We start from the raw sequence: 9,229 nt of genomic DNA, 5'->3' as shown, positions 1-9,229 counted from the left end.
AAATAAGTAACTCACTGGAGGAGAAGGGACAAGTTTCCTTTAAAGAGAATTTCAATTAATAAATGTATAAGGAGGGGTGCCTGACTGGCTCAGTGGGTAGAGCATGCAACTCCTGATCACGGGGTTGTAAGTTCAAGCCCCATATTGGGTGGAGAGTTTACTAGGGGCACCTGGTGGCTCAGTCAGTTGGGCGTCTGACTCTTGATTTTGGCTCAGGTCATGATCTTGCAGTTCATGGGATCGGGTTCTGTGCTGATGGCCAGAGTCTGCTTGGGATCTCTCTTTCTGCCACTCCTGCACCCATGCTCTCTCTCTCTCAAAATAAAGAAACATTTAAAATAAATAAAAAAGTCTTTAAAAAAGTAAATGTAGATGGACTAGGTTGTAATAGAAAATCACCATTAGACCATCACAGTAATAATTGCTACAGGCAAGATCCATTGATGAATGCTAAAATCAACAGGTAAAACTTCAAGGAAGGACAAGATATTTGCAGGCCTCAAAGTATCTGTTCCAAAATGTACTAATTACTGTGAGAGTTTTAAAATACAGTCCTGGGGCGCCTGGGTGACTCAGTCGGTTAAGCTTCCAACTTCGGCTCAGGTCACAATCTCACAGTTTGTGAGTTCTAGCCCCGTGTCGGGCTCTGTGTTGACAGCTCAGAGCGTACTTTGGATTCTGTGTCTCCCATTCTCTCTCTGCCCCTCCCCCACTTGTGCTCCCATGTGCGCTCTCTCTCTGTCTCTCTCAAAAATAAATAAATAAACATTAAGAAAAATACAGTCCCAAATTCTTTGATACCCCTTGCTCTAGGAAATAGAGCTGATTTAATTCCTCTGAGCTGAGAGGAATTAAAAAAATGTTTATTTATTTATTTTGAGAGAATGAGAGAGTGGGAACGGGGAAGGGACAGAGAGAGAGGGAGAGAGAGAGAATCCCAGGTAGGCTCTGCACTGTCAGCGTAGAGCCAGACATGGGGCTTGATCCCATGAACTGTGAGATCATGACTTGAGCCAAAATCAAGAGTCAGACGCTTAACCGGCTAAGCCACTCAGGGGCCCCAGCTTGTATTCTGGACTTAGCAACTTGTTCTAACAAATAGAGTATGAAGGGAAAAATAGCCACTTAACGGTAGAGAAACCAAGCAAACACCACTGTAACCGAGCAATCAAGGTTAACATCATGGGCAATAATTTATGTTGATATCTGAGGCCCCTGATATGATACATTGAGAAGCACACATTACCTTTGTGATATTCTTTCCCAAGGCCCATAACCTTAGTCTAACCTAAACTGTGCAACATTGTACGAAAGACCTAATCACAAATCTTGAAAGGGGTTGAGATGTCAGGTTTCGTTTTGGGGAAAAACACATGCATATTTACATATTGGTGCCAGCAAGGGCAGGGAGGGGCAGTGCGTTTTAAAGTTTTGTGATTCTGTAACTTGTGGAGATGCAGCCCACGTACGTGCAATGCTCAGACCCTGAATCCATTCAAATGTGTCACAGGCATTCCACTGTCCACTGGACAGTAATCCTTGTTTTTTCCCTTGCCTCCACCTCCGCAGTTGCTGTTTGTGTCCTGGTCCAGTCTGGAGAATCTGAAGAAGAGACCTCCTTTCTTCCCAGTGGGACCCAGCTGAGCTTCAAGTCCTTTCCGGCTGTGCCCTGGGTGGGTGTCTGCCTCCTCTTCCAGACTGCCCCAGAGGTGAACAGTGTCCAGATTGCCGCGCAGGATTTCTGGGAAGGCGACTGACACCAGGGGGCAGCAGTAACAAAGTGGAAGGTGGGGTGGGCAGGAGGGAGGAGGAAAAAGCTTAGAAAAACAGGGCCCCTGTTCCTTTGTGAACTTCACATCTGATTCTCTTGTACATTTATTTATTTATTTTTTATTTTTTTAATGTTTATTTTTGAGAGAGAGAGAGAGAGAGAGAGAGAGACAGAGTGTGAGCAGGGGAGGGGCAGAGAAAGAGGGAGACACAGAATCGGAAGCAGGCTCTAGGCTCCAAGCTGTCAGCACATAGCCGGACGCCGGGCTCAAACCCGTGGACTGCGAGATCATGACCTGAGCTGAAGTGAGACACTAACCAACTGAGCCACCCAGGTGCCCCTCTTGTGCATTTTCTCAGACCACCGTTCACCAATTGGCTCCCACTTCTCAGAATCGTCAGTCATTTGGCCCTTAGTAATCATAGATTTGCCTTGTTAACTGTATTTTTAGGGTGATTTCCCTGTTTCCCCTGCCAGATTGTAAGGTCCTGAAGAGCAGATTCCGTGTTTGTATTTATAACTCTTTGTGCCTCCTTGTCCAGTGAATAATAAAAGCTGCAATTTTGTGATGCTTATTAGGGGAGTGCTTTATGTGTTTTAACTCCAAGTTTGCTGCAATCCCAAACCAAGGCTCAGAGATGTTCACTGAGGATAGCAGCGACAGAAATAGATAACAGGGGTGCTCACTCTGTTCTGAGCACCTCGTCAAGCAAGCCCTTCACATAGCTCATCTCATTTAATCTTCTCCCAACAGTCCTGGCAAGTTGTTCCTATTATTATCCCTATTTCATAGATGAGGAAACTGAGGCACAGAGGGCTTACGTAATGTCTACAGTCACAGCCTCCCAGGGACAACATGGGGATTGTCCTGGGGGGGACCCACCTCTAGGTCCAGTGACCTTTCCCACCATACTACAGCCAATTCCCTATCACATGGGTGAAATCAGATAAAAAATAAACATCCAGGTGGGGTGCCTGGGTGACTCAATTGATTAAGTGTCTGACTCTTGATCTCAGCTCAGGTCTTGATATCAGGGTTGTGAGAGTTCAGTCCCTGTGTTGGTCTCCCTGCTGGGCATGAAGCCTACTAAAAAAAAAAAAAAGCTGTGGTTTGGAGCATCTAGGTGGCTCAGTCAGTTAAGCATCTGACTTCGGCCCAGGTCATGATCTCACAGTTCGTGAGTTCGAGCCCTGTGTCAGGCTCTGAACTGTCAGCACAGAGCCGGGAGCCTGCCTTGGATTCTGTGTCTTCCTCTCTCTCTGCCCCTCCCTAGCTCATGCTCGCACTCTCTTTCTCTCTGTCAAAATAAACAAACTTAAAAAAAAAAAAGTAAATATCCAGGGCTCCCTTTGAATGAGGCAGCCAGACAGTCCAGAGATTGAACTTCAGACTTTTACTCAAAGGCCTTGGGTATCATGCTCCCTTTTGGATGTCATTCACTTCTTCTTCTTCTTCCTCCTCTTTTTTTTCTTCTTCTCCTCCTCCTCCTTCTTCTTTTTTAATATTTATTTATTTTTGAGAGAGACAGAGTGAGCGGGGCAGGGGCAGAGAGAGAGGGAGACACAGAATCCAAGGCAGGATCCAGGCTCCAAGCTGTCAGCACAGAGCCCAACACGGAGCTCAAACTCACGAATGGTGAGATCATGACCTGAGCTGAAGTTGGACACTTAACCGACCGAGCCACCTAGGCGCCCTGGATATTGGTCACTTTGTAAGTAGTAAAATGCAGGAGTTGGACTGGTCCAAGCAGTGCCTGAAACCTCTTCTGATTCTAACACTCCAGGAGTTTATGTTGCAAATGGCAGTGTGCGGAGGGGAGCCTGCAGAAGGAGACCACTCACTTAGGGTTGTTGAATAAATGACCAGACTTCCTTGCTCCTCTGAAGGGGTGGGGAGGGGAAGGGGTATACAGGCTGGTGTATGTAGAGATGAGACACAGAATTTGTTCTGAGCCCCCCATTGAGCCCTTTCCCCTCCATTCTTTAAGTCCTTTTAGGATGTTGCTCGGCCTCAGGGAGAGGTCTTCTTCATTCTTTGTCCCCCTGGTGGCAAAGGGCAGAGGAAGAAAGCTGCCAATGCCTTTGCCTGCGTGGGTGTCTGAACAGCCCCACACCCTGGCTGTGGTGACAAAGCCATGGTACTTAGATTCAACCAGGTGTTGGCATGCTTTATGACCTCTAGCATGAGTGATGCTATAGAGCATAAAAGGTTTTTCTAAGGCAAAGAAAGTTAAGTTTCTATTCCATTTTGGATTATTTTTGTATTATTTTCACCATCCTGAAAATCCCAGCTCCTCCTAACTTAGCACCCCATTGGCAGCTGACCATAACCTTGCCTAGTTTTGGGGTCTCCCGGTTTTGGGTGGCCCTGGCTCCACTCTGTTTCCTGCCTCCGTCAAGACTCCCCATGATTTCTTTGAGGTTGTGGTTGGTCAGGGACCTTCTCTTGCTCTCCCAAGATATAACACACTATCACCAAAATTCTTGTTGGTTTAACTGTTCCTTAGCCACCCAAAATTCCATCCTAAGTATGCAGTTTACACTACTAATCCATCATCTAGCAAACATTGTTTTTACAAGGAATATAGAACTGAGGGAGAAGTGTTGGTCTCCGTAGGGATTTAAAAGGCATATGTAAGGGCGCCTGGGTGGCTCAATCAGTTAAGCGTCCAACTCTTGATTTTAGCTCAGGTCATGATCTCATAGTTTGTGAGATAAGAGCCCTGAGTTGGGCCCCACAATGACTGCGTGGAGCCTGCTTAGGATTCTGTGTCTCCCTCCCTCTCTGTCCCTCCCCCTGCTTGAGGTCTCTCTCTCTCTCAAAATGAATAAATAAACATTAAAAAAAACTAAAGACAGAGGCTACCAAGATATTTTGCATTTATTTTTAATTTTTGATACAAAACATAGAAAACTCAAACTAAACTACACATTTTAAAAAGCTGACAAATAACCACAAACACTCCAAAACCCAGAAAAATAGCACCGTATTAAATAAATCATTAACTGCTTAATGTACAGTCTGTATGACTTATAGCTTTGTGTGGCCATCCCAGGTGAGGTAAAAGGAATATTTTTGAAAGCCCTTTCAGTACAGGGATAGCAAACAATAACTCAATTCGGTGTGGAAGTTACCGCAAGCCACATAAATCTATCACAATTAATGTATCTCCAACCCACCTTCCCTTTTGCTAGACCCCAAAACTGCCCTTAGGCAGTCATCTGCCACAACGTCACCAATGTCACCTGCCACAAGCGGAAGGGTGACAGAGGGAAGTCTGAAGGAAAAGACACAGTAGTCTTACACACTGGGGTTAAAATATCTTTTGCACATTTTACAAAAACCTAAGACCGTCTGAATACACGACAGGGGTCTGTGCTCTGGAGCGCCCCCTCCAGCCTCAGCTCCCTTAGACACACAGCACATGTGCCTCTGGTGGGTGCTGGCTGGTGCGCAGGGGCAATCAGCAACTGGATGGTTCACCCCAGCCCTCCCTCTCTTGCACTAGGCTTTATAAAGTTCCCTTTTATATGTCTTGGACCTAGTTCCATATTAGGACAATTCTATCCCCTACTTCTTTTGAATGATAGCATTCCACTGCATGAATGAACATCCACATTTAGATGATTTCTAATGTGCCGTGACAAATGATGCTGCAAAGAATACTCATGCTCCTATTTTTTTATGCGCATGTGAGAATATATTTGTAAAACAGATTCTTAGAGTGTGATTGCTGGGCTCCAGAGCATATCAAATCACAATTTAATGGACACTGCTAATTGCTGTCCTTGGAGGTTGTGAGGATATGCCAGCAGGGTCCAAGCATGGCCAACACTGTGTGTTAGCAAACATTGCTAATTCTTGCCACTCTGTAGGTGAAAAATCTTGCTATAGTTTTAATTTGCATTTCTCTTATTAAGAATGAAAGGGAGGGGCGCCTGGGTGGCTCAGTCAGTTGAGTAGCAGACTTCAGCTCTGTCATGATCTCCCAGTCTGTGAGTTTGAGCCCCACATTGGGCTCTCTGCTGTCAGCACAGAGCCTGCTTAGGATCCTCTACCCCTTCTATGCCCCTCCCTGCTTACATGCTCTCTCTCTCTCTCTAAATAAAACATAAAAAAAAAAAATGAAAGGGAGCATCTTTTCATGTATTTGAGAACCATTTATATTTCTTCTTTTGTGAATTGTTTATATCTTTGTCCATTTTTCGGTTGAGTCGATCTTTTTCTTATTGCTTTAAAAGAGCTGTTTGAATATGAAGGAAACCAGGGGCCTCTGGGTGGCTCAGTTGGTTAAGCAACTTCAGCTCAGGTCATGATCTCATGGTTCGTAAGTTTGAGCCCCACATGGGGCTCTGCTGACAGCTCGGAGCCAGGAACGTGCTTGGATTCTGTGTCTCTCTCTCTGCCTCTCCCCCACTCGTGTGTGTGTGTGTTCTCTCTCTCTCTCTCTCTCTTTCTCTAAAAATAAATAAACCTTAAGAAAGAAATTTTAAAAAATACGGGTGCCTGGGTGGCTCAGTTGGTTGAGTGTCTGACTTCGGCTTAGGTCATGATCCCAAGGTTTGTGGGTTCGAGCCCCACATTGGGCTTACTGCTGTGAGCGCAGAGCCTGCTTCTGATCATCTGACCCCTTCCCCTCTCTGCCCTTCCCCTGTTTCTGCTCTCTCTCTCTCAAAAATAAATAAAATGTTTTTAAAAATTAAAAAAAAAACTATGAAGGAAATCAGTTCTTGGTTTGAGATGATTGGCAAATCAATTTTCTCAGCTTTTCATTTGTCTATTGACTCTGCTTATGGGGTTTACATTCCAATGGAAAAAAATTCTGTATTTATGCAACTGAATATATATATATATATATATATATATATATATATATATATATATATATGATTTTCTTTTTAAATAATCTCTACATCCAACTTGGGACTTGAACTCACAAACCTGAGTTCAAGAGCTGTACGCTCCACCAACTAAGCTGGCCAGGCATCCCTATGTGACTGAATGTATTAAACAAGTTTTTTTTTTTTTTTAATGTTTATTTATTTTTGAGAGAGAGAGAAACAGACTGTGAGCAGGGGAGGGGCAGAGAGAGGGAGACACCAATTCTGAAGCAGGCTCCAGGCTCTAAGCTGTCAGCACAGAGCCCAATATGGGACTCCAACTCACAAAGCATGAGATCATGACCTGAGCCAAAGTTGGATGCTTAACCAATTGAGCCACCCAGATGCCCCTAAACAAGTTTTTAATGACTTCTGATCTGGTGTCATTCTTAGAAAGGCCTGCTTCTTCCAAATACAATATTTAAAAAATTCTCCCATGGTTATGATATTTTTATGATTTCATTTTTAATATTTAAATATTTGATTTTTCAGGAATTTATTTTGCTGTATGAGGTGAGGTGTGGATATTTTATTTTATCTCAGAAGGCTACCCCATTGTCCCAAGACCTTTATTGAAAAATACATCCTAGGGGTGCCTGGGTAGCTCAGCTGGTTAAGCGTTTGACTCTAGATTTCAGCTCAAGTCATGATCTTGTGGTCATGGAATCGAACCCCCGGTGGGGCTCTGAGTTGACAGTGTGAGCCCTGCTTGGGATTCTCTCTCTCCCTCTCCCTGTCCTTCTCCTGCTTGTGCAAAGGAGCTCTCTCTCCTTCAAAATAAATAAATAAACAAACATTAAAAAAAAGAGAGAAACATACATCTTATCTTCACTGAAAAGCTATCTTTGTCATATACTAAATTTCTGTATGTAGTTGCTCTTCTTTTCTACATTTTTGGTCTGTTCCACTCAACAGTTTGTCTATTCATGTGCCAAGTTGCTAATAGTAGCTTTATATGTTTTGATTTCAGACTTCTAGTTTCCGGAACTGTGAAAGAATACACGTCCGTTGTTTTAAGCTACTCCCTGGCTCCATTCCCTGCTCTCCCCATTGGTGGCAACTTGCTGATACAGTGACAGAGCTGGGATTTGAAGGAGAGTCTAAGTGTGCGCCTGAGCCTGAGTGCTGTGTTCTGAATGGGAGTGCACAGGTATTCAGCCCTGTTCCTGTGAGAGTGTGTGAGGGGAAAAGTAGGGGAAATTAGTGAATCCCCAATTTCCTTGGGCCTTATCAGCCTGTGGGTATAGGTATGGGATGAAGGGGCATGCTGGCCATTCTGTGTCCCTTCCAGTTCTCCTCTTTGCTCTCCAGTACCCTGCTCTGTGTCCAGGAGGCTGACCTCAATGCCCTGCCTCAACCCTACTTCCCTGCCCTTTGGCTTCTGATTGGGTGTGGCCAATGCCAGGCACTGGCAGCAGGTTGGAAGTCTGCTCCCTCCGTCCTGGGTCGCAGCTTGTCAGTGGCTGTGTATCTTCATCTGGGGCCACAGCTCCTTCTGGTGGCCCTCTACAGCTCCAGCTCTGGTCCATTAGTTGGTTCCAGTAATCACATATTTCCCTTTCCCTTTCAGGCCTCTGGTGGTAATGGCTTTCCCCACACTAGCCCTAGAGTCTCTTACTGGTTTTCCTTAACCCTGCCCACATCCCATAAAGATCCATTCTTTAGACGTCCTTCAGCCATCCCTTTTGAAAGGACCACGTGCTTCCTACTGAGATCCTGACCAATATGGGGAGCCATCACTCTCTCCCGGAGTAACTCCAGTTTCTTTGGCTCCTGCTTCTACTTGCTTGTTTGGAACAGGCCCGACCATTCTTGGTGCCTCTGGGAAGCCACTTCTATTCCAATGGGAGCCCACCAGGCCAAGCTGCTCTGGATTCTGGCAAAGTCAGGGAGGTGCCTGTCTCCCCACTGGGTTATTCCCACAAGCAGATCCCAAGCAGGCTGCCTGGGTCCCAGGGCTCCCCACCCCCCATCTCCAGAAACTGGAATAGGCCTGTCTGTCAAGCTTACAGGGCAGGCCCCTCCTTTAATCTCCAAGAGCTTTCTCTGGAGGCTTCTCATTCTTTATGCAAACAGACTCCAGGCTCCAGGGTCCCCTGTTGCCAGACATGCCGAGACATATCGCATTCTCCTTAGACTTGAGCTGGGATCCTTCCATACAAGGTTGGGAAGGTAAGTTTGGGCCAGGGCAAGGAAAGCCTCCAACACAACTGAACAAATTTTATCCTAATGTTACAGGCAAGGAATCACCAAATATATTCATGCTGGGAGAGGCTTGGATCAAAAATTAAGAACTTTGCACATTGCCATCCCCATGCTCCTCCTGTTCTCCCTCTAGCTGAAATATCACCTTGCCAGAGAGTCCCCATCAAGGCACTCTACATCACCACACCTTGCTTTATTTCCAGTACAATATTTGTCATTCCCTGAAATCACAGCTGTTTTCTTCTTTCTTCACCCATTCCGCGAGGGCCAGGAGTCATGTTAGTCAATGCTATACTGCCAAGGCCTGGCTTATAGTAAACACTTAATAAATGTGTGTGGAATTTGTTGAATGAATGAATGAATTTGGCCAAG

The sequence above is a fragment of the Puma concolor genome, chromosome B3 (assembly GCF_028749965.1).
Source record: "Puma concolor isolate L17-30 chromosome B3, mPumCon1.1.hap2, whole genome shotgun sequence".
NCBI classification, from domain to species: Eukaryota; Metazoa; Chordata; class Mammalia; order Carnivora; family Felidae; genus Puma; species Puma concolor.
The sequence above is the reverse complement of the archived record's forward strand: the minus strand, read 5'-3'. Positions refer to the sequence as shown.